Genomic DNA, 24136 nt, shown 5'->3' on the forward strand with positions numbered 1-24136 from the left:
CATTTTGAGCTTACTTTTGTATATGGAGTTAGACACTAATCCAATTTCATTCTCTTGCATGTAGCTGTCCAGTTTTCCCAACGCCAGTTATTAAAGAGGCTGTCTTTTCCCCAATGTATATTCATGGTCCTTCATCATATGTTAATTGACCATATATATATATATATCGGTTTATATCTGGGCTCTCTATTCTGTTCCATTGATCAGTGGGTCTGTTCTTGTGCCAGCACCATACCGTTTTAATTACTATAGGTTTATAGCTTGATGCCAAGGAGCCTCATATTCCCAGCTTTGTTCTCCTTTCTTAGGATTGCTTTGGCTATTTGGGGTCTTTTTTGGTTACATATGAATTTTAGGATTATTTGCTCTAATCTAGTTCACTGTAAAATGCCATTGGTATTTTGATAGGGATTGCATTGAATCTATAAATTGCTTTGGGCAGAGTGGCCATTTTGACAATATTCAGTATTCCTATCCATGCACACATGGTAGATTTCCATTTATTTGTGTCTTCTTTAATTTCTCTCATCAATGTCTTATAGTTTTCAGAGTACAGGTCTTTTTATTTCCTTGGTTAGGTTTATTCCTAGGTATTTTTTTTGATGCAATTGTGAATGGAATTGTTTCCTTGATTTCTCTTTCTGCTAGTGTGCTGTTAGTATATAGGAATGCAACAGATTTCTCTGTATTAATTTTGTATCCCGAAACTTTGCTGAATCCAGTTATTAGTTCTAATAGGTTTTTGGTGGAGTCTTTAGGGTTTTCTACATATAGTGTCATGTCATCTATAAATAGTGACAGTTTTACTTCTTCCTTGCCAATTTGGATTCCTTTTGTCTCTTTATCTTGTCTGACTGCCATGCCTATGACCTCCAGTGCCATGATGAATAAAAGTGGTGAGCAGACATCCTTGTCTTGTTCCTGATCTTAGAGGAAAAGCTTTCATCTTTTTGTCACTGAGTATGATGTTAGCTGTGGGTTTGTCATATATGGCCTTTATTATGTTGAGGTACATACCCTCTATACCCATTTTGTTGAGAGTTCTTATCATGAGTGGATATTGAATTTTGTCAAATGCTTTTTCAGCATCTATTGAGATGATCATATGGTTTTATCCTTCTTTTTGTTATTGTGGTGTATTACACTGACTTATTTACAAATATTGCACCATTCTTGCATCCCTGGATTAAATCCCACTTGTTCATGATGGGTTAGAATTTTGATGTATTTTTAATTTAGTGTCCTAATATTTTGTTGAGGATTTTTGCATTTATGTTCATCAGGGATATTAGTCTATAATATTTTTTGCAATGTTTTTGTCTGGTTTGGTACTGGAGTGATGCTGACCTCATAGAATGAGTTTGGAAGTATTCTTTTCTACTTATTGGAATTCTTTGAGTATGGGTATTAGTTTTTCTTTCAGTTTATGAGAAAATTCAGCTGTGAAGCCATCTGGTCTGAGACTTGATTGTTGGGAGTTTTTTTGATTACCAACTCAATTTCATTGCTGGTAATTGGTCTGTTCAGATTTTCTATTTCTTCCTGGATCAGTCTTTGAAGGTTGTACTTTTCTATGAATTTGTCCATTTCTTCTAGGTTGTCTCATTTATTGGCATATAATTTTTCATAGAATTCTGTAATAATTCTTTGTATTTTTATGGTGTCAGTTGTAACAATTCCTTTTTCATTTCTGATTTTGTTTATTTATGTCCTCTCTTTTTTTCTTGATAAGTTTCATTAGGGATTTGTCTATTTTGTTTAACTTCTCAAAGAACCATCTCTTGGTTTCATAGACTTTTTTTCTATTGCTTTATTCTTTTCTATTTCATTTATTTATTCTCTGATCTTTATTATATCTCTCCTTCTACTAACTTTGGATTTCATTTTTTTTTCTAGGCTCTTAGTTGTGAGTTTAGACTTTATTTGGGATCGTTCTTGTTTCTTGGGGCAAGCCTGTATTGCTAGGTACTTCTCTCTTAGAACCACTTTTGCAGCATCCCACATATTTTGAACGGTTGTATTTTTGTTTTCATTTGTCTCCATGTATTGCTTGATTTCCTCTTGATTTGTTTATTGATCCATTGATTATTTAGAAGCATGCTGTTTAGCTTCCATCTGTTTGTGGGATTTTTTTTGTTTTCTTTGTGTAATTTATTTCATACCATTGTGATCTGAAAAGATGCTTGGTAGAATTTCATTCTTTTTAAATTTATTGAGGCTCTTTTGTGTCCTAATATATGGTCTATTCTAGAGAATGTTCCAAGTGCATTTGACCAAAAATGTGTATCCTGATGCTTCTGAGTGGAATGTTCTGTAGATATCTGTTAGGTCCATCTGTCTAGTGTGTTGTTTGGTGCCTCTGTTTCCTAATTTATTTTCTGTCCAGCTGACTGGTCCATTGATGTAAATGAGGTGTTAAAATATCCTAAAATGATCACACTGCTGCCTATTTCTCTCTTTAGTTCTGTTGGTATTTGTTTTACATATTTAGGTGCTCCTATGTTGGGTGCATAGATATTTACAATTGTTATATCTGCTTTTTGGACAGATCCCTTTATCATTATGTAATGTCCTTCTTTGTCTTGTTACTTTCTTTGTTTTGAAATCTACTTTGTCTGATAAAAGTACTGATATTTCTGCTTTTTTCTCCCTATTATTTGCATGAAATATCTTTTTTATCTCTTCACTTTAAGTCTATGTATGTCTTCAAGTCGGAAATGAGTATCTTGTAGGCAGCATATAGATGGGTCTTGTTTCTTTATCTATTCTACTACCCTATGTCTTTTGATTGATGTATTCAGTCCATTTACATTTAAAATTTTTATTGGTAGTTATGTACTTATTGCCATTTTATTGTTTTCTGGTTGTTTTTGTAGTTCCTCTCTGTTCCTTTCTTCATCTCTTATACTCTTCTCTTGTTATTTGGCTTTCTTTAGTGTTGTGATTGGATTTCTTTTTTAAAATTGTTTGTGTATCTATTATAGACTTTAAACTTGTGATTACTATAAAGTTAACAGTTTCCTAAATATATATATTCTATATTTTGTCACTTTATTTTGAACACATTCTAAAAGTCCTTCTTTTTTATTCTTCATTCTCCTCCACACTTTATGTATTAGATGTAATTGAATTTTTTGTGTATCCCTTAACTGATTTTGTGTGTAGTTGATTTTTCTTCTTTTGTTTCTTTTTTTTACTAATATCATACTTTCTTAGTTACTGGTCTACTACCTTTATGGTAAGTTTATTTCCACTGATGAAAAATATTTAGGCTTAAGAACATTTCCATCTACAGAATGCCTTTTAACGTATCTTGTAAGGGTGGCTTAAAGGTGATAAATTCTTTTAACTTTCATTTATCTGGGAAACTTTTAATCTCTCCTTCAGGTCTTAATGGAAACCTTGCTGGGTAGAGAAATCTTGGTTGAAGGTCCTCCTGTTTCAATACATTAAATATTTCATACCTTCCCTTCTGACCTGTGAAGTTTCTGCTGAGAAATCTGCTGATAGCCTTATGGGGTTTGCCCTTATAATTTTTTGCTTCTCTCTAGCTGCTTTCAATACCCTCCCTTCATCCTTATTCTTTGTCATTCTAATTATTATATGTCTTGGTGTTGTCTTCCTGGGGTTCCTTTTGTTAGGGGCTCTCTGTACTTCTAAGACCTGGGTGTCTATTTTCTTCCCCAGATTTGGGAGGTTTTCAGCAATTATTTCTTCAGAGAGACTTTCTACTCCTTTGTCTCTCTCTATTCTCCTTCTGGTACCCTTATTATGTGAATATTGTTTTGTTTGGGGCTGTCACACAGTTCTCAGTATCCTCTCATTTCTACAGATTCTTTTTTCTCTTTATCCCTCAATTTCATTGTTTCCCTGTTCTTTAATTTCCATCTCATTGATTATCTCCTCTACTTGAAGCAATCTATTATTCATTCCCTCCATTGTATTTTCATTTCAGTTACTGTATTCTTCAGCTCTGAATAGCTCTTTTCAAATCTTCTATCTCTTTGTTGAAGTCCTCCTGGAGACTGTCAATACTTTTCCACAGATCAGTGAGCATATTTATGACTGTTACTTTGAAACCTTTATCCAGAAGATCAGTGATCTCTGTTTGATTTAGCTCTCTTTCTGGTGTCTTATCCTGCACTTTTGTTTGGAACATAGTCCTATGCCTCATTTTGTCTGGGTTTCTGTGTTTCTTCTTTTGTACATGATAGATCCATTATGCCTCCTGGTCTAGAGAGTAATGGCTTTAAAAAGAAGGTGTTCAGTGGTGCCCAGAAGCTCAAGACTCTTTGCTCACATGTGCATGTTTCTCCTTTATGGTGGAGCTGCAGTTGCTGTTGGTGGGCTGTGGGTGGGCCACCTTTCTGTTTGTCTGCCAGCAGTGGCCAATCTCAGTCTTCTGTGTCTAAGAGCTTGCCTCAGCTGGCCTTTTGTGAGATGTGCAGCAGTGCTTCTGCAGGGATCATTATGGGTGAGGCTGCCGTCTGCCTGCCTAGGGTGATGGAATGTTTGGGGCTGGCTTCTATGAGTGCCCAACTAGTTGGGCCCAACTAGTGTCTTATTGCCAGTAAGACTTTCAAACTGCTGCCTCTGTGTTGGGTCCCAGCAGGTCAAAGGAGTGTGCCTGTTCTTCACAAGTGGTGGGAGTCTCAGCCTCCCAGATTACTCCAACTCTTCCTAGTGTCCAGCTCTGTAATCAGTGAAGCCCAATGCAACATGGACTCGTGTTCCCAGAGCAGATATCCAGGGTCAGGTGTGCAGAATTTCTGAGCACTTATTTCCTCTCTGCTCTGTTCTTCCCCCTCCCACTTGTGGGCTGGAATGGGGGAAGGGCTTGGGTCCCACTTGATTGTGGCTCTGCCACTTCATCCTTTTCTGTGTTGTCTTCTCTTCACAAGGTGTAGATGGTCTGTTCTGCAGCCTTTAGGTCATTTTCAGGGTTAGTTTTTGCTGTAGTTGCTTCCTTGGTATGTATGTGGGAGGAGGTTTCTGCCTTGCTTTCCTTTTTTGCTAGAAGTCCAAAAAGTATTTTTGACTTACCAGTGCACCATACTGACCTTGTAAAATCAGAAAGAAAGAGGTTTAATGTGTTTCACATCTCGTTGACTCAAAATATTTCAAAGCATGTGAGAAAATAAGTAGAATAGGATTGACACACAAACTCTGTCACAGCAGAACCCTGGATTCTGTGTTTCCAGATCCCTGAAGTCAAACAAATAAATGAGGAAACTTGTGGGAGGAAAATAGCCATATTAAAGGACAGAATTTCTTCAATTTTATGATTTTCCTGTAGTCACTTTTCTTATATTTTTACTGGCTTTTACCACTATCTCTGAGAGAATGAACCATCAGACAGCTTTTCTGTTTTGGCAGAAAATGACATGGTTGGCTGTTTTAACATTGGGGTGGTATTAATAATAATTGCCATACAGTGAATAATTGCCATATGCCTGTCATGGGTTCAAAATTCCTGTGGTTCTAATCCTCACAGCTATTCCATAAAGTAGATGCTAATACTATCCCTATTTTAAAGTCCAGCAGGTACAGAGAGGTTAAGTAGCATGCACAAACTCACAAAGCCAACTCAAGGAGGAAATGCTATTTTCTCTGGGCAATCGGACTCCAGATCCTGTGCTCTTAACTATAACACTTATGAAATCTAAAGTATTCCTCAAGGACCACCAAAATCCACATGCTTTGTTCCCTGAATATGTCTGAGAACCCTGGGTTAATGACCTGATAAAATAGGACCAATATCATAGAACTTACTACAATCTGGCTTCCTGAATCTGAACAATACAAAATTTAATATTAGAATTATGCCAATGATTTCTGTACATTATGCACACACACATGCAAACAAACACACATATATACCACACACCTAACACCCCAGTCAGTCTATTAGATAACCTGCCTAGAATTATTTTATTTTGGCTATGAATGAAGATTTTCCTCTTCCAATTCAATAAAAAAGCACAACAGAGCTGTAAATATAGAGAAGAATGTAAGAATTCAACCATTTGATTGCATTAATTCAAAGAACTGATTAAAGAGTCTTGATACAATGGTGGAAATTGGTTTGATTTATTAAGCTACATCATCCATGAAATCTACACAGAGTAGAAAAAAAATTAAACCTGTCACTTTAAAGAAATACACTCTACAATAAAGGGAATGAGGAAAAGGAACTCCTAGGATAATTTATAAACATATGCATAATGTCTAGAAACCAACTCACAACTGGATATTGTGTTTCTCCAAGTTTCTGACTGGGGGCAGCTCCCGCCTTCACTCCTACCTCCAGCTCTCAATTAGGAGAGGAATATTGCTTTACTATTGTTTCTACTCAGCCTGGAACTGGGTGCCACAAGGAGCTGTAAGTTATAAACACTGCTCAGCAATTAGCAGACCATTAGTCTCTCTGCATTACAGCATCACAGAGCTTGGTTGGCTGGGTCAGCTCAGTCCTGCCACATGGCCAGGGCCCAGTGTAGCAGCCAAAGGTTCCCTGCCTCAAACACTTGTACTCTGCTCCAAGAGAAGAGAAGAATCCCTTGTCCAACTAATGCCAATAGGAAGCCTGCTAAGAGTTTTGCTCTACAAAGTGTGGACCACTGGCCTGCATCACCATCACCTGGGAGCTCGGTAGCCAGGCAGAGTCTTAGCCCCACCTCAGACCTCATGAATGAGAGCCTGACTTTAACAAAATTCCCAGATGATTTCTATGCATAGTAAAGTTTGACAAACTCTGTCCTGGGTTTCAGATGCCAAAAAAGCATCGTTCAGTTCTGGGAGCTGGGCTCTAACTGCAGGGTGGTAGGTGACGAGCAGGTTCAGAAAATGTAAGTCTTAGCAATGGTTGACAGAGGGCCTGGGAAGACTTCATCTGGAGAGACAAGGTCTTGCTGAGTCACTTTCAAAGATTAGAGAGACCTCACAGAACAGAGGATGAAGGTCTGTTCCATGAGGCACCAGGGAGGACTAGGTAGTTTAGACTAGAGTTTCTTAATTGTAGCACTCCTGATATTTTGAACCAGATAATTCTTTACTTTGGGAGGCTGTCTTATGAATCATAGGACTTTATCAGTATCCCTGGCTTCTACCCACTAGATATTAGTATCACCAGCCACCCCAGGTAGTGAAAATCTGACAATTATCTGACAATTATCCCCAGGGAGAAAAAAAACCACCTCCAGTTGAAAACCACTGGTTTAGATGGTCAAGAGTTCATATGAATCAACTCAGTAGCAAGATTTCTAAAAATAAAATAAAATAAAATAACAAATAGTGCAATCTTTAATTAGGAAAATAGTGTTAAGTAGAAGTACATATGAAGGAAGGCAATATTTGGCCCCATTCTGCTCTGGCCATGCCTTTCTGCAATATTGTGTTCAGTTTTGGCCCCATATTTACAAAAAGCAAACTGAAACAAAACATTGGCTAAAGTAACTATATGGATATGAAAGCATTCAACATGGAGATACATTAGTGAATTGTGTCATAAGGAATAATTATGTTAAATTTGGAGATAAGAAGCTTATATCAGATATCTTAAAATATCTGAAGGACCATAAAAATCAGATCTATTCTACAGTTTCAGGAAATAGACCTAATGATGCTATAGCAAAATGGGAATTAAAAGGAAGTGCCATTCTGTGGTCACAGTTGCCCACAGAGAACTGGTTTGCACTACAAGGTAGCTGGGCCCCCATCACCAGAAGACAGTGTAATATGTAGCTGCGTAGTCACATGTCATAAAGTGGACAGAACAGACCATGCCCTCGCCAACTCAAGATATTTCAAAGCATGTGAGAAAATAAGTAGAATGAGTTGGAATATGACAATGTCATTCATCTATTCTATCATTCATGCACTCAACAGATATTTTTTTACATGCCTGATATAACACAATTACAATGTAATTAATACAAAACAGAATTGCACAGAGAAGAGGCTAACTGGAGCACCATCAATGATCAGGGTAGAGTAAGTGGGAAGGGAGAGCCATGTGGCTCAGCAGTCTACTCTGCTCTAACTAGCCACTTGATAAAACTTGCTGAGTGACTGGTACAAGGAAAAGCAAGGTACAGAAGCAGCACATGGAGAAAGCTGGAGAAGAAGCAGAAGATTTGGACTCTTGTCTGCCTCTTAGCAGCTTTCGGACTGCCGACAAGCCTTAGATGGGCTGGAAGACTTCTGGTTTAGACTTTAAAGCCAGAAGAGATTTCAGTTATGCTACCATGGTCCCGGGAATATGAGGACCCTGCACTCTTAGAGCTTCTAGTTATGTAATGAACAGTCCAGGTCCTAACAGAGGAGGCATTCAATGTCTGCTGAGGCAATGAGATAATGAACATGCATCTTGCAAAGAGGACCCAATGCAGAGTTCTCTCCCTGCAATGGAGAACTACATCTACCTCGGGTAGTCACCAAATCTTTCACTTCATGTTAATTCATTTTCCTGGTTGGCAAAACAGACAGAGCTATGCAGTTACTTAAAAGAAAACAGCTACCACCAGCACAAATTTCTGTGACTCCGCCTTGCCTCGGGCTAACAATGGCAAGGTCCTATTAGCTAAACACTAATTATCATCACATGGATACAATTAACTATCATTTCCATGCAAATAATGGATCTAAACCAAATTCAAATGGTGGGGTGTTTTTTTTAATGTGGCACAATGCTGACAAGGAGACCAAAGTAAATGTCTCCATGTGTCTTTAATAATAGCCTTAAAGGAAGACATATTTTATCCTAAAAGAAGTGGGTCAGTCATATGACCCTACTGAGCAAGTATTAAAACAGCTGTTCTATGCATAGAATAACATTCTTTTAATTTACTGTGTTTGCTTTTTAGACCCTATTTTGTTTTTCCATTTTGAAGAACTAAATACCCCAGATGAATCAGTCAACAATATGTTGGCTGCTCTCACATTCAACCTTTTGCTGTTTTATAATAGTGCCCTGATATTATTTCAAGAAAATAATGACAAACTTACAGTTGCAAATGCTAAATTTATGAAGTTCTTTGTGTCAGGCATTACTGAGAAGAGGGCTGAGGAAATAGGTAAGACACAGAGGAAAGAAGAAGCCTTCATAAATATAAGACCAAGCCTTGATTTTCATCTGAGCCCTCCAATCCAAACACCAAAGCCCCACATGCTTAAGATTGTTTAAAAACATGTGTGGGGCAGCCAAAGGTGCTGAGTGCTAATTAGATGGACAAATGAATGGTCACCCTCAAAAGGCACATTATGCCTGGTCACAGCTCTTCTGAATGCCCTGGTTGCTGCCTTAATAGCTCTGTGACTTTAAACTGTACAAGGTCAGGAAGAGTTGTACTTTACTGGAACCTTTCCAACAGACCCCATGATGCCCACCAGAGCCTGGGGTTTTGTCTATGCAAAAGTGACCAATCAGAATGGGAGGAATTCAACCCTTTATTTCACCAACAGGATGTCAAAGAATTCATAGGGGGCACATTTTGTATTTGCTGAAAGGACTGGCCTTCATCCCCTGTTCACTGGCATTTTAGAGACTGAGTAGGCACAACTTTTGGTGAAGTAAATTCCACTTGATGTACATTTAGGAGACCTGTTTAAATGAATCTGAAGAATGGCATTTCCCCAGGAATATTCTAGGTTACTGTGGTTTTACAAAAGACTTTATGGAAAAAAGTTTGCAGAAACCAAATCATTTTTGGAAATGAGGCCATAGCCCACCATCCTCTTGGAGATGCAGATTGTACTTTGGCACATTGGAGGGTCAGGAAGCCCAACAGTAAGGAAACCTGCTTAACTTTTTTTAACCAAGCACTTTGTAACACCTTTTGCAAACGAACTCCTTTTTTCATATAATACCTGTTAGGGACTTAGAGTCAAATTATCTGGATGATGATGCACATATTAGACTTTTCATCCAGGAATATGACCCACCCTCCATCTGCAGGGACAGACTGTCCTAGTAGCTAGATCACCTCCAAAGTTTGACTTAAGGATTTGAGAGAAGAAGGCTTAGAGTTTTGCAACTACCTCAATAGCTAAGAAGCTATGTCACAGACTCAGTATGAGACCTTGTACATCTCAGGATCTCCATATGTTTCTGAAGTATTACCAAACTCTTGAAGGAGTGTGACAATGCCTGGACATGTGAGCCTGTGAGAAAGTCAAGTCATAATCCTATTAAGCAGTAACCCCAACCACCTTGTAAATGACGTTCCAGCACTATTGCATACCTCTACTTTTCTGGCATGCCGTGTCCTCTCAAATCTCTGTACCTTTGAACAAGCTCTACCCTCTACCTGAATGACTGTCCTCATTTGTCTACCACTAAAATATAAGGTATACATTGACGCAAGTTAGAGTTCTCAAGCTAAACAATGGATTCATAGATTTTTTTCTCCTCATTTATGAGTCACAGCTTCTCCTGAGAGCCTCAGTTAGTATTTAGCACCTCTTTCTCCTGGCCTCCTCTTATACATGTATTGCATCATATTTCACTCTAATCATCTATTTACACCTCTGACTCTCTACAGCCACATTTTATTCACTATTGAAGCCCAGTGCTTACCACAGCGTCCACCACACTGTAGATCTCAATACATTTTTGTTCAAAGATTACACATCCCCCTTTCTCTTTGTAAGCTTCATAGTCATATGTTCCATTCACTGCCACTTAGAATGACACAGCTACTGGAAAAACAGAACACATATGGTAAAATTCATCTGTGCTCTCCTTCTTCCCAGAGAAGATATTCAGTCAGTAAAATTTAGGAATAAAGGGAACAAAACAAAACTCAATATGGTGAAAGAGCCAAAGAATTCCCAGTTGAATTTCTGGGAAAATGCTTGGCCATGTGAAACCAACCAGTTGTCAGTCTAGAAAGTGCCTCTCCTCAAAATAAAACATCTTTCCAGTCATGAACCTTTCAAACCACCTTAAAAGAATATGATAAGGGCAGAAAGCCTAATTATTATTTATTAGTTAAAATGATAACTGTAAACATTCTCCAATCAAAGACTTGTTTAACTTTGTTAAGAACAAAACCAAAATAGTGATAATTTAATGCAGGGCTCTCCCTGGCAATGGCAAGTATGCATTTCTATCTTGGCTCACTGTTTCCTTGACCTTCCTCCACACGGCTTTGTAGGAACAGCTAATGAAACTCTGACATATGTACAACCTCAAGAAACACACTCATATCTATAGCTAAATATTTATGCAACCTCACCCTAGTTCAGTGATGACCACTTTCCAAAACAATTTATAAGGCATATATAGGAGCCATACATATTTAAAAAGAAGAGGAGGGGTACTTTAAAAAAAGGACTTCATAAAGTCTTTAATTTGCTTTCAAATATATTGAAAGGCACCAAGGGTCATAAAGTTCATGGAGTGATGGGACATATACACACATTTTAGGCCTTAACTTTAACCCCACAAAGCACTGTGTTTGGAGTAGTGCAAGTCTGGGCTCTATTTAACTAAATCACAGGACCATAAATTAGAGAGGGGACACCACTTCTTATCTCTTAGCAGGAATGAGTGTGAAGAGTTCCAAGATAGTCCTAGTCTTTTTAGAGATTGCTGGGAAAGAAATATTTAAAATTTCCCTCCATAATATAATTCCTTAACTCAAGTTATGACAGTTTACATAAATATTGCTTTTTTTGCTTCAGTGCTACCCAGCCAATGAAATTTTTACCATTGTCAAGGAATAGCAGACTCCACCTATTTCAATTATTTCATATTCTAAGATACTCAGGAGGCTGGGATGTCTTAAGATGCCTGGTACTGAAATAGCTATGGCTTACCTTCAGGTAAGCAAAATGACCAAAACCCAAGTAGTTCCATCTGCAATCTGCCTATAGATGCCAATAGGCCTTTCAGAGGGCTGTTTTGTCAGATGGAGCCATCGTAGTTTCTTCTCTTGATCTGTGGTCTTATCATTTATTAAGCCAGAGAATTGGACGTTGGGGACAACCTACAATATCATCTTGGAAGTAATTAAAAAAAAAAAAAGGAAGAAGATCCCCATGCTCTGTGGCATATCTAGGATGACAAACTTTCTGGGTGTAGTTCTTAGGAATCTGTATATTTAACAAGCACCTGAGATGATTCTAAAAGAGTACACTAGAACCCAAGAATCAATAAACCATGGGAGGTTCCTCAAAAAACTAAAAATAGAAATAGCATTTGACCCAGGAATTCCACTCCTAGGAATTTACATGAGGAAAACAAGATCACAGATTCAAAAAGACATGCACCTCTATGTTTATCGCAGCACTATTTACAATAGCCAAGACATGGAAGCATCAGTAGATGAGTGGATAAAGAAGATGTGGTACATACACACAATGGAATATTATTCAGCCATAAAAAGAAAACAAATCCTACCATTGCAACAACATGGACAGAGCTGGAGGGTATAATGCTCAGTGAAATAAGCCAGGCAGAGAAAGACAAGGACCAAATGATTTCACTCATTTGTGTAGTATAACAACAAAGCAAAACTGAAGGAACAAAACAGCAGCAGAATCACAGACTCCAAGAAGGGACCAGCGGTTACCAAAGGGAAAGAGGGTGGGGAGGGTGGGTGGGAGGGAGGGAGAAGGGGATTAAGGGGCATTATAATTAGCACACATAATATAGGTAGGTCACAGGGGAGGCAGTGTAGCAGAGAGAAGACAAGTAATGACTCTATAGCATCTTAGTATGCTGATGGACAGTGACTGCACTGGGGTATGTGGAGGAACTTGATAATATGGGTGGATGTAGTAACCACAATGTTGTTCATGTGAAACCTTCATAAGATTGTATATCAATGATATCTTAATTTTAAAAAAAATTAACAACCCATGTAACTATGGGGTTCTGATATTATGGGTATCAGTGGTGACTTTGGTGACCATATCAACCTGTCTAATCCCTGTGGAATTTTCCTTTTTATGCAAAGGACTAGAAAACCCTAATCATACATACTTTCACCAAAGGGCACATAATATGACTATGTGACTTTATAATTCTGGCATCTTGGCCAATTTGCTTATAAGTCTGTTTTCTGTACTTCTAATGTGTTCCTGCTTATTTTGAACCTAGTGCCACTTCAGGAAGAGGTTCTGCAGTCCATGTGCTGCTCAGAAGCCATGTGGGAAATGGCTCTTTTTAGCCTTTGTTTTAGCCAAGTGACTTGGAAGTAAGTTGGAGAAACTGCTTATAAACATTCTCTTGCCCTTTGAAAGATAATTAAAAGAGTCACTTTGGCATTTCCTTAACTGGCCACTGAACTCCCTTCATGGGATTTAAGAACCCAAACTTAAGTCAGCCTGTCACTAAACAGCTGCTTTCCCTGCCTGTCCAAAAGGGCCTTCCAGGGCAGTTTCCATGCCTCAGAAAGCTGACATTTAGAAGCGAACACTTGCCTTCCACCACTCCCCAAGTCAGCAGCCACATTCCCCAAGTTGCTTAACCATTAGCTCAAACATAGCTCTCTGAGTTCAGTTGATTTAATGTAAGGCAGTTCACTGGAATCAGCTTCTTATCAGAGGCTGAGGTGTATGGGCAAAGTTTAGAAGGAATGGAGTGACAAAGGTTTCAAAAATCCTACAGTTGGAGTTGAATAAATGGCCAGTCATTTCAAAGTTTCAGATTTCAAAAGAAAACAGCTTAGAGCTCTGGAGGAAAATAGGGAAGGGACACCCAACACCATCCAGGATATATGTATTCTGTCTGGTTTATTTAAATAGAGAGAGACATAAGTGCATTTATAAGAATCGCTTTAGCTTTTGTATTTATCAGTGGCCTCCATCTTACACCCATTACAGCTCTGACAGAATAATTAATTTCAGTCAATCAATCATTTAACAAAAACTTGCAGGTGACCTCAACATGCCATATAAGCCACAGAGAACTAGTCACAACAACAGTCTTCAAATTCCCTTGGAAAGGAAAATTAAGCCTGCTATGTGTGGCTTGGGGCAACTTAAGCCGTAAATCTCTCTTTTCTGATCTCTTCATATAGATGAAAGAGCAAAGCCGCTCTGGGTTACATACAACAATTATGTGTTCACTAAACTCAGGGAATCAGCTTTCAGACAGCCCTAATCATTACCAATTAACCGCGTCTGCTGACATCCTGTAAGAACTGCCCTAGTGCTGCTGAATACTAGGCCTTCCCTTCAGGCAGCCAGACTCTTACATTACAGCATATGTGTTTTAGAAGGACTATTAATGTTTGTTGACAATTCCAAATAGAGGTCACCTGTTGTCATGGTGCAAAATACCCTCTTTCCCTCTCTGAATGCCAGGCAGGGAGGGCAGCTTTGTTAAATCACTTCAATGTATTTCTATATTGCCACCAACATTCAGATCAGATGAAAAGAGACTTAAGGTCTCCCAGTTCTTCAGTGGCAATCCCCACCTGCTACCACACACCCGTTTGGGGCTAAATAATAGACTTGGCAGAGTATGTTCAGGCCCTAGGTCTCCATAGGAAGATGTTTAGTAACTGGCATCACATTATACCATGGAGATTTACCCAAAGTGTCAAAATGTAAACCTGAAAGAGAATTTTACTCCACTGGATGCAAACTGGACTTTTTCTATTTAAATTGTCCCCATTAATACCTAAGCCCTCAGAACAGGGAATTTGCATTTAGGGAATCTATTGCTGATTTGCACAGAAGCCCTTTTCTGCACTTCCAGGGTATTCTTGCTGGGGGTTTTGAAAATGGCACCACTTCACTAAGATCCAAGTAGAAACTGAGAAATATGCTTACATTTAATTAATTAAATTGGATAATTATTTAATTATCTTTAATTCTTCTAACTTGTGGTAAAGAAAGAGAAATATCTTGCTAAATGTCAAATTTGAATTGAACCTAGAAGCTATATCCACCTTGACCTTGTGAGTGTTTCAACAAGACTACATTCTCCTTGAACGCAAAGCTAATACTATTAAAAGAAAAAGCCCCCATAGTACTTGTTGGAGCTGGCTGCCAGGGAGGAACTCCAGTCAGGGTTTAGCTGGGATGAGTAGATAAGAGTTCGCCCTCTGGAATCCTAAAACCCAGTGTTTCCTGAGTGGTGGGTAAGAGGTGAGGTTGGAGATGCTTAATGAGGAGAGCCAACTGAACAAGCCCTAGTCCCTTCCCTTCCACTTGTGAGTTATCTGGGAGGGTCTTGTGCCCTAGTTCCCAAACTGTGTGCTGAGGCACCCCGAGTCACTGCAGCAAACTCAGAAGGGCACAGTGGGATATTTAAATTAAGATGAATTTAAATCCATTTGAACTAAATCAAAGTAAATTTAAATCAAATACCCTTCAACCTGCTAGCTCAAGGTAGTTCTCAGTTTCAACATTAGATCATGCTACATTCCTTTTGGTGATGTCGCAGCTTTGTTAACCTTTCTATGGTTGCTGTGATAAAAAGCAAGTACTGCATGAGAATCAGTGTGAAACAGATGAGGATGGCCTGTCCAATCTGATTCCCAGATTTGAGAAGTTGTTCAGTGTCCAACAAATGCATACATCCCATATGCAGTAATTGTGGTTATTCAAAACTAAAGGAAAATATTGTATTTTCTTTCAATTTATGTCTATTTGTTCCAAATGGCCACTAAGTTGTTAGGACATATATATGTATTAACTTATTAGGATCTACCCAATGGCTTAATAAACAAAACTCAGTGTGTGTGTGTGTGCATGTGTGTGCATGCATGCATTTGCACATGCACCTAGACACATCATGAAAGCATAGCTGAGACAGAAAGGGTGCCATGAACTGAGAAAGTCTGGGACCCATCCTTCCACTCTTGGTTTGAACACCTCCTTTTCTTTCCTTATCCTTTCTAACAAGCTTCATTCTCAGGATTCTGGCCTTGGAGCCTCAGGTAGTTTCCTACAAAATACAGATAAGCCATGCTCCTCCATCCACTCACCTTCCCCAGAGGAGCTTGAAGACAACTTGAAAATGCACACACACATCTACACAGGGCCCACAGCTGAGTGCTAAATCCCCTCCACCTTCTCATTTGCACGCACTTTTTGGAAGTGTTCTTCCAACACGTGAATGTGGGTTGCCAAATTTAGATATATTCTGCCATCTGGGATGCAAGAGGGAATAGGCTGACCCCAGTCAAGCCATAAGGAAATAGAAACCCATCACCTTGAGCACTGCAATATTGCCACCATCACCACAGGAAGGGTCTAATAAAGATCCGTTTCTCTGGTGGTGTTTTTCTCACCAACACCTCATTACCCTTGGATTCTGGCCAGTCCTCAACCTGCTTTCTTTGAGTAGAGCACAGAAACAAATTATCAGGCTTTTCAAGAAACAAAATGCATAGTAAATAAATTTTCTTACACTACTGAGTGCTATCATAACCCAAGCCAGGAGAGGAAGCAATGTAATTTCAATCTGTGATCAGAACTAAATTTGAGAATCCATGCATCTGTCCCTCTGTGAAGGGGTTTCCAGCTGACCTCAGAATCTCTGCCCAGGAAATGAAGGCAGGAGACTGACAGATAACTTGATGGAAAAACCAGTGAGTTCAGTAGAAAGCCAGACAGGTTGTAATAACAACTGAGAGTTACCCAGGGTCCCTGGCAGGGTCCTGCTTGCCGCCAAAAACTGCAGGTACCTCAACTGCCATTAAGCACTTCTAATGCTGCAATGAATCAGCCTAGGTGCCTAGGAAACTAGGAAAATGACACCCTCATTTTCTTGCAAATGTAGATTGCAATCCCCAAGATGGAAATAAGGAAAATTGAATGCCTTTTGCCTGGCTGCTGAAAATGAAGGGAGTTTCAAGTCTTCGGTGATGATCCTTCCCAAGACAAAATGGTCCCTTGGCCTCACCCCACAGTCACCCAGAGGACACAAAAGTAAAGTCTGTCTCCCATAAACTCACTTGGCAGGTTCATGCCCCACTTCCCTTCCAGCCACCAGACTGAAATAACATTTATGGAGACCGAGCACATGGAACAAGGCACAGCCCCAGAATTACTTTGTTTGATCTTAATAACTCCATGAGGTATGGGGATAATCCCCATTTTACTGATGAGGAAATTAAAGCTCAAAACGGTTATAGAATGTGCTCAAAGCTACAGTTGGTTGACTTGCATAGTTAAAGCTGAAATCCATTCTGACTCCAGTCCCTTTACTTCCACTGTTCTCATTACCTAGAGGAATTGTCCTGGTTCCTGGCCCAACAAGGAAAGGGGCAGTAGGCCCATTGTCTTAAAAATGTCTTTATGTGATTTTTAAAAATGGTGTCTCTGATAACACTCATTTAATATGTGGGGGAGTTTTCTTAATATATTTAATATGCAATGATTTTGTTAGAATACGATATTGTCATCTGTCTAGAGATTATAAATATGCCACTCTACCATCTCTGTGATGTGGGACCATCATGTACTGCACCACTTGCCCTCCCTTTCCTCACGATCCTAGATGGGTCAGGCTTAAAGGAATTGAATAGTTGATGACTGATCATCTTGGGAGAGGCTTGAAGAATAGTGAAAATGCAGAGTCTTGCACATGGCAGGCAGTAGTAAACAAACATTCAATCAAATGGAATCCACATCTGTATCTTCAAGGAATTAAAACTAATATATAAGCAGCAGAATGCCATCATAAGAACAACTATAAAGGCCAAATGGTGGTCAACAGGGCATAAACTCTATTCGCTCAGCTGACACATGAGTAACAGAGACCAAATCATAAGACCAACATACAGACAGTAGCATCCTTAGCTAGAAGCTAGACATTAGCTAGAACACAGTGAGAGCAGGACTGAGTCTCTCTCATTCACTGCTCTACGCCCAGGGCTTCGCAGAGTGCCATGCTTGTAGTAGGTGCCCAAGAAATGTGCCCGGAGGGAAGGAGAGCAGCCTCTGTATTCTCTGGCTCCTGGGCAGCATAACAGCTCAAGCATGTGGGACTAAGTGCCCACCCTGTGCCAGGCCCCTCATGTCCTGAGCCACAAGAGCTGCAGGGCCTCTCAGCCAAAGAAAACCATTGCCACCAGGACAGTCTTACTCAAAATGTGCTCAAGGGCCAGAGCATACCTTAGGTACTCTTTCCCCATGGCACAAGAGAAAAGGTGGTAGGTGAAGGTTCAACGGACATGTAACTCACAAGGCCCCTCTTGAGAGAAGAACAAAAAATATACTTCAGCTCTGGCTAAATATTACTCCTGCCTTTCCTTCCACCAAGCTTGTGCTGCTCTTGGGATGGGGGCTAATCTGCCAGCTTCTTGGGGCTCTAAGGCTAAATTGAGAACTTTTCCCTCCCAGGACCACCATCTGGCATGTTGCTGTGACTGGCACAGTGGGGAAATAAATAAAAAATAAACAAACTGTCCGAGATCCCACTATTAACATTCCACACCTCAGGCTAAATGTTAGTGTCATCTTATCAGGATCAGTTTGGAATGTGTAAATGGAAAAAAAATCCCACCAGTTAATGGTTGTATTAAGAAGTTCCATGTAATCAAATGTTGCATTATCTAGAGTTCTTTCTAACGCATGCACATTGGATTAATAAAAACTACACAGAAAATTTGAGATTAAACAAGAGGTTTTGCTAAGTTGACAGGAAGGCCCACTTTAATAGACAGTCATATTGAACAGAAGCCTTTGATACTAGTGAACCCCATAGTGATCCCAAATGTCTGGCAGTTGGACAGCAGCAAGCCATGCTTTGTCGTTCATTTTTTTCTCGTTATGTACTTTGAGCAAATTGTGTCCTTAGAAAATTAATTGGAAACATAGTTTTGGTTCTTGCCAGACCCATTTCAAAACATCTGAAGGATGTCTGGATAACAATGTGTCAGGCATCCAGTCTGGGTCTCCAGCAGAGGGAAAAGGGGACACGGAGACTTTCACCTATCCCTGGCATAAACATGCTAAGCTTCGATGTTCACTATGGCTGAGAAAAGGCAGGGGAGGATGAGGGAAAAAGTTTTCCTTCAGACCAGGAAGAGCTCTTATAGTCATAGTAACAATATTTGTGCATGACTCTGCAGTATATGAAATATTTTCAAACCACCATTTTGTTTGGCCCTCCACAACTCTTTGAGACAAACCCAGTATTCTCATCCACATTTTTAAAGACAGATTTCAGTGGCTTTCCCAGTATCTCCCAAATTGTTCCCAAATTGGAAAGATCATAAAATAACTCAGCTCTTCTAGCTCCAAATCATTGGATGGTCTTCTGGAAAAAGTTCAGTCCTAACCCTAGCAGGAAGTTTAGCCATCAAGTTTTGTGCATTCCAGTAGGAAATCCAAGAGCAGGGTGCTCTTTGGTTGCATAGAACAGGTTGCAAACATCTCCTCATACTAACACTGTAACTCACCACTGACCACTGTCCATTTTGTATGGGCCTGAAGTGTCATATTAAAATCAGAAAGGCTACTTTTAGAATATACACATTATACAAAGCCAATATCTTTAAGAAGGCCATTTAATCCATTATCTTACCATGATTGCATTACTCTTACACAGAAGTTCCTTTCTAATCTCCCAAGAGAGCATTTAACACATTGCCATTTTACTACCACCAAGCCCTGTAAAGTTTTGATTCAGCACTTGCAACCCTTCTCTTATGACACATTGCCAATATGTAGATTAGTCCCAATAATTAAGAGGATTCAGAAAGTGCACATCATTCAATTTCATCCAATTAAATGGGTACCATTCATATGAGCTCTTTCTTGTTTGAGTCATTAGTACACACACTGGGATGGTGAGGCGACAGGTAGTGGGAATCGCAATGCATCTACCTGAGGACTGCCCACTGAGGGAGATTCAGGAGCAGAACGTGTGAGCTCTATACCCAGAACCACCTTTCTGGCATCCTTACTCTCTTCCACAACTCTTCACAGAACCTTACTTTTCTGCCTCATTTTCCCACATTTTCAAAATATTTCCATGAAAGCTACAGGACAAGACGTGAGCTGTTACTTTGTTTTCACTGAACAGTTACTGGGCCTGCTACATTTTCTTCCCTCTTCTGTTGAGTGGAACTGATCATCTCTTACCTCAACTTCTGTTGACAGGAGCAAGGAAGCAATGCCTAATGCTTCAGTCCTAAGGATAGATGAGTCAGTATTAAAGAGATGTAATATGATTCCTTATTCAAAAGAAAATTCCACGAATGTAGCATCTTTAGATCTTTTTCTGCAGCCATGTGGGTCTTTGTCCATTTATTGCCACAACAGGCATTTGTAAATATCTGGCCTATCTCCCTCTCTTCCCAGTAGTGGTCTGGCTCTTGTGTATGAGGCTGATTTCAACTTTCCGAATTTAAAAATGCAATCTAGATGCAAATAAATGATGCTTTTTTGGAAATTTAGAGAGGTCTTTTTCTCTCAAAAGGTGGGTCGAAGTGCACTGAGTTAATGTTGCTAGTCAACTAGTATGAATGTCTAGGCCTCTCCACTTCTGATAATTTGCATTGTACATATCTTATTCACCACGTTACAATCCATTTGAGGTATTATCATTATTACTGATGAGAAGGTCATGGGGAAAAATCAAGATGTCAGCTTGCTGTGGCCTCTGTTTCTTGGGAACAAATTGCTGTAACAATGACAATTTCTGTATTTTCAAAGAATTAGTTCTATTTTAGCTGACGTAAGCATACAACTCAACTGGAATGATGGCAAGTTTGTTTTGTGAAGAAAGTGGGTGGCTATCTCCATGGAAGTGTCCACAAGGAAAATGTCAGGGGACTCCTGTCCAGAGATGGGCAGATTCCTCCTTCAGGTCCACGCCATCCTCTGGTCCATTTAGATCCACGCAGAATCTAGGCTGTGGATTCTCATGTCTGATACGATGAAGGTGGTGCTTCACTGCCCCAGCAGATCTATGTTATAATTGGCTTGTCCTTCTCAAGATCAACTTTGACTAAGCATAATGCTGGTCACCATTGCCTTCTAGGTTGACCACCCCACCCCAAACCCCTCCTGCCAGTCTCTCCTACCCAGTCTTCACCACTGACAACGTGTGGAGCACAGCCTATCCTTGAACACTAAGCTCTGCCTTCCTTCTTCGCTGCTTTAATGAACACAATTGCTCAAATGGCTCCCTTAGAAAGATTTGTCCTTTTCTCTCCTGGCACATCAGATATTGTCCAAGTGTCCCGTCTACAGTGTGCTAGCTTAATACTATAAAATCTGGCAGAAATAAGAGAACAGGAAATCAAGGCTTTCCCTGGGACAAGATAGGTTGGATATGAACAGTATGTTTTCCAGCTTCTTCATACTGGGCACCAGCAAGGACGGTCCAGCTGCAACAGTAGTTCTCATTCATTGGTGCCTGTTGGGTGCCCAGAACCATGCGAAGCACTTGACATACAATGTTTCATTTACTTCTCTGAACAGTCTGAGGTAGGTATTGCTAGATTCACTTTACAAATGAGAAAATGGGCTCACAGAAGTCATGTGTCTTCTGCATTCTACTAAGGAGTACAAAAGGTGCTGTGTAAAAAGCTAATTTCATTTCTGCTATCCTAAGTTGCAACCCCATGTAATGAAAGTGACAAAGGGCTTCACAGCACCATACAGGAAGTCAATTCTTTGATTCTGAATTTCTGGACAACTGGCACCACTACCTGACATAGTCATAAAGGTTTCTAAGACATAAGAAGAAACTGGTGGGTTAAGTTTTCAGTTAAGATGGCTTTGTTCCTACAACTTCCCACTCCCCTGTTGCCTGAACAGGGTAGGCACTCAATAAATAGTTCTGATTTATTGACTATTTCCATTTGCAGCAAAGATTAGGAGTTGCTTATCTCTGACCTCCAGCCTGATCTCAGGTCCTGGATCCTGGTACATGTGGGCATACAGACTCTCCTCCCATCCCCAGTATAAACACCGTTCAAGGAGAGGAATTTCATATTTTCTCTGAATAAGTTTACTCCTCCCGTTCAGATTCACAGTCTATCAGAGGGAAAAAGATGTGTCAATATTTTCCATTCTCATGAGCAACTCAGATGGGATATTTGAAGGTTGAGTGAGCAAACATTGTTGATACCTTCAGGAGGAAACCAGGAAATGCTGAGGATAGCTGAAACACCTTAAAGCCAGCGGAGGTCCTGGGGCAAAGCACAAGCAAAACAATTACATCAGTCCCCTTGGAACACGCACTGGGTGACTCGGGGAGGAAGAGCCTGAGACTCTGGGCTGCCCGTCACCAGCTGGAGGAGGTCAGTGGATCCCGAGAAATGTATACAAAGAGGGAGAAGGGGCTGTGTCTTCTGAACGTGGGAACAGTCTCCTCCAGTGGGCCAGGGGTCAGGTTCCTTCCTTGAAGGGAGCTCGAGGGAGAGCAATGAGGAGTCAATGGGGAAGACGCTGCAAGGGGATGAATGATGACATTCTCATGGGGACAAGAGGGGCTTCCTGACAGGACCCTGCCTACTCACTGGCCCAGCTTGACAGGGTCATCCCTGAGACCTCCAGGTGGCCTGGCACTGCCTATCGCCCATCTCCCAGCCCAGAACTCAGAAGCAAGGGATTCTAGTGTGGGTTGATGAGGCCACGGGAAGCTTTCTGGAAGAAACAGGTTCAAGTATCAGAGATTTCAAATACGATGTGTAGACCTGAATAATTAGAGTCAAGAATCTGGTCCTGAAAGGCCTAGTTAGGCAGAAAGACAAAAGGCACATCAGATCCATCTGGGGCTCAGGTCTTCCAGCGGCTCAGGCCCTCCTCTTAGTGGCCCTTAAATCTCAGAGGTAACTATCAGGTCTCTTTAAAAGGTCCCTTCCAGCAGCCTTGGCCCCTCTGAGGCCTGGTCTCGACTGTTCTTGTAGCAGTCTTTCAGTCCCAGTGACAATCTGCCACCTTTAGAGTAATAGTAGGTGTCCCAGCCATGCACACCACTGCCCTTTGTTCTGTTTTTACCTGTCACCAGGTTCACCCTGGAACAAACTAACACATTTCTACTTTTACCCTAAAAGTGATCCACAGAGCAGGCCCACCTTTCAAAGCTGCCCCCCACCACACCCCCCGGGGTCCCGGGACAGTGAAGGCCGATAACCCTAAAGGCCATGGGAGACCTAGAAGAATAAATTACTCAGCAGATGTTTGCTTTGACCAGAAACTGAAAAATTAAAGGTCTACTTCAATTCTACTTCCTTCCATATTTAATGGGGACCCTTGGGGATTCTGATGGGAACCTTGTTGATTAAGCTTAGCTTTGAAAAGAATATTCCAGCACAGCAAGTCCCTTGAACATATTTTTTGGTGAGTGGTTCCTTCCTCCAAGGCAGCAGACACACTAATCTTTCAAGCATCCCAGGTGCATATTGAAGGCAGATGAACACTTTCTTCATATTGAGTCCAACTTGATCTCCTAATCAGTATTTCCATGGATCCCAGCCATATGCTCTGCCATTACAAAGAATAAATCTCCTCAGTGTGGCAGCCCTTCAGATTTGAAGATGGTTTTTGTGACCTCTTGATGTGTTTTCTTCCTTGCTGCCAAAAATTCCCAGGTTCTTCAAAATGACAGCAAATAACCCTGATCATCCCTGTCACCCTCCTCTAGTGTGTCCCTACCTTTTTAAACTAACTTCTGAAGGTCTGAACGAGGTATTGCAGTAACAAAATTACCCACTGAGCACCTGTGGGACTTTTCTAGGCCTCAGTTTCTTCATCTGCTCTGAGAATTAGGTCAGTCACATACTTCAGTAAAACCCCTTCCAGGTCTAAGTTTCTATAACCCCAAGTCTAGAGAGCAGAGAGAACAGGGAAATGTCCTCTCTTCTTCCCCGCCCCTTCCTCCTTGACTGTACCCCATTCTTTTCATGCAAACTAAGGTTGCAGAATTTTTTTTTTTTAAGTCAGTCACCAGCTCCATGCTAAGACACTAAACAGACAGCAGGGTTTGGGTTAAACAGAAAAGGAAATGGAGAGGGTGGGGATGTAAAGCTGGTTTCAATGAAGTCCTCCATCAACAGTTCTTAAAAGTCTAATGAAACAACCAGAAATTCTTTGGTACCTCCCAGAACTAGGCTTGGAAAGTTTGGTCTGGTCTGCCACAAAGCCCTGGCTGGGTTTCTCCTGTGAACAGATACCAGTGAACACCATCTGAGGGCTCATTATGCCTAGGAATGTA

The 24136-nt window shown here is 40.4% G+C and overlaps 1 protein-coding gene across 1 annotated transcript in view; it reads right to left on the reverse strand.

Moving 5' to 3' along the window:
- Positions 1–24136, reverse strand: part of LRMDA (leucine rich melanocyte differentiation associated) — a 1121568-nt gene that overhangs the window by 398687 nt on the left and 698745 nt on the right. The window lies entirely within an intron of this gene.

This window comes from Manis javanica, chromosome 7 (genome assembly GCF_040802235.1).
Source record: "Manis javanica isolate MJ-LG chromosome 7, MJ_LKY, whole genome shotgun sequence".
Classification (NCBI taxonomy): domain Eukaryota; kingdom Metazoa; phylum Chordata; class Mammalia; order Pholidota; family Manidae; genus Manis; species Manis javanica.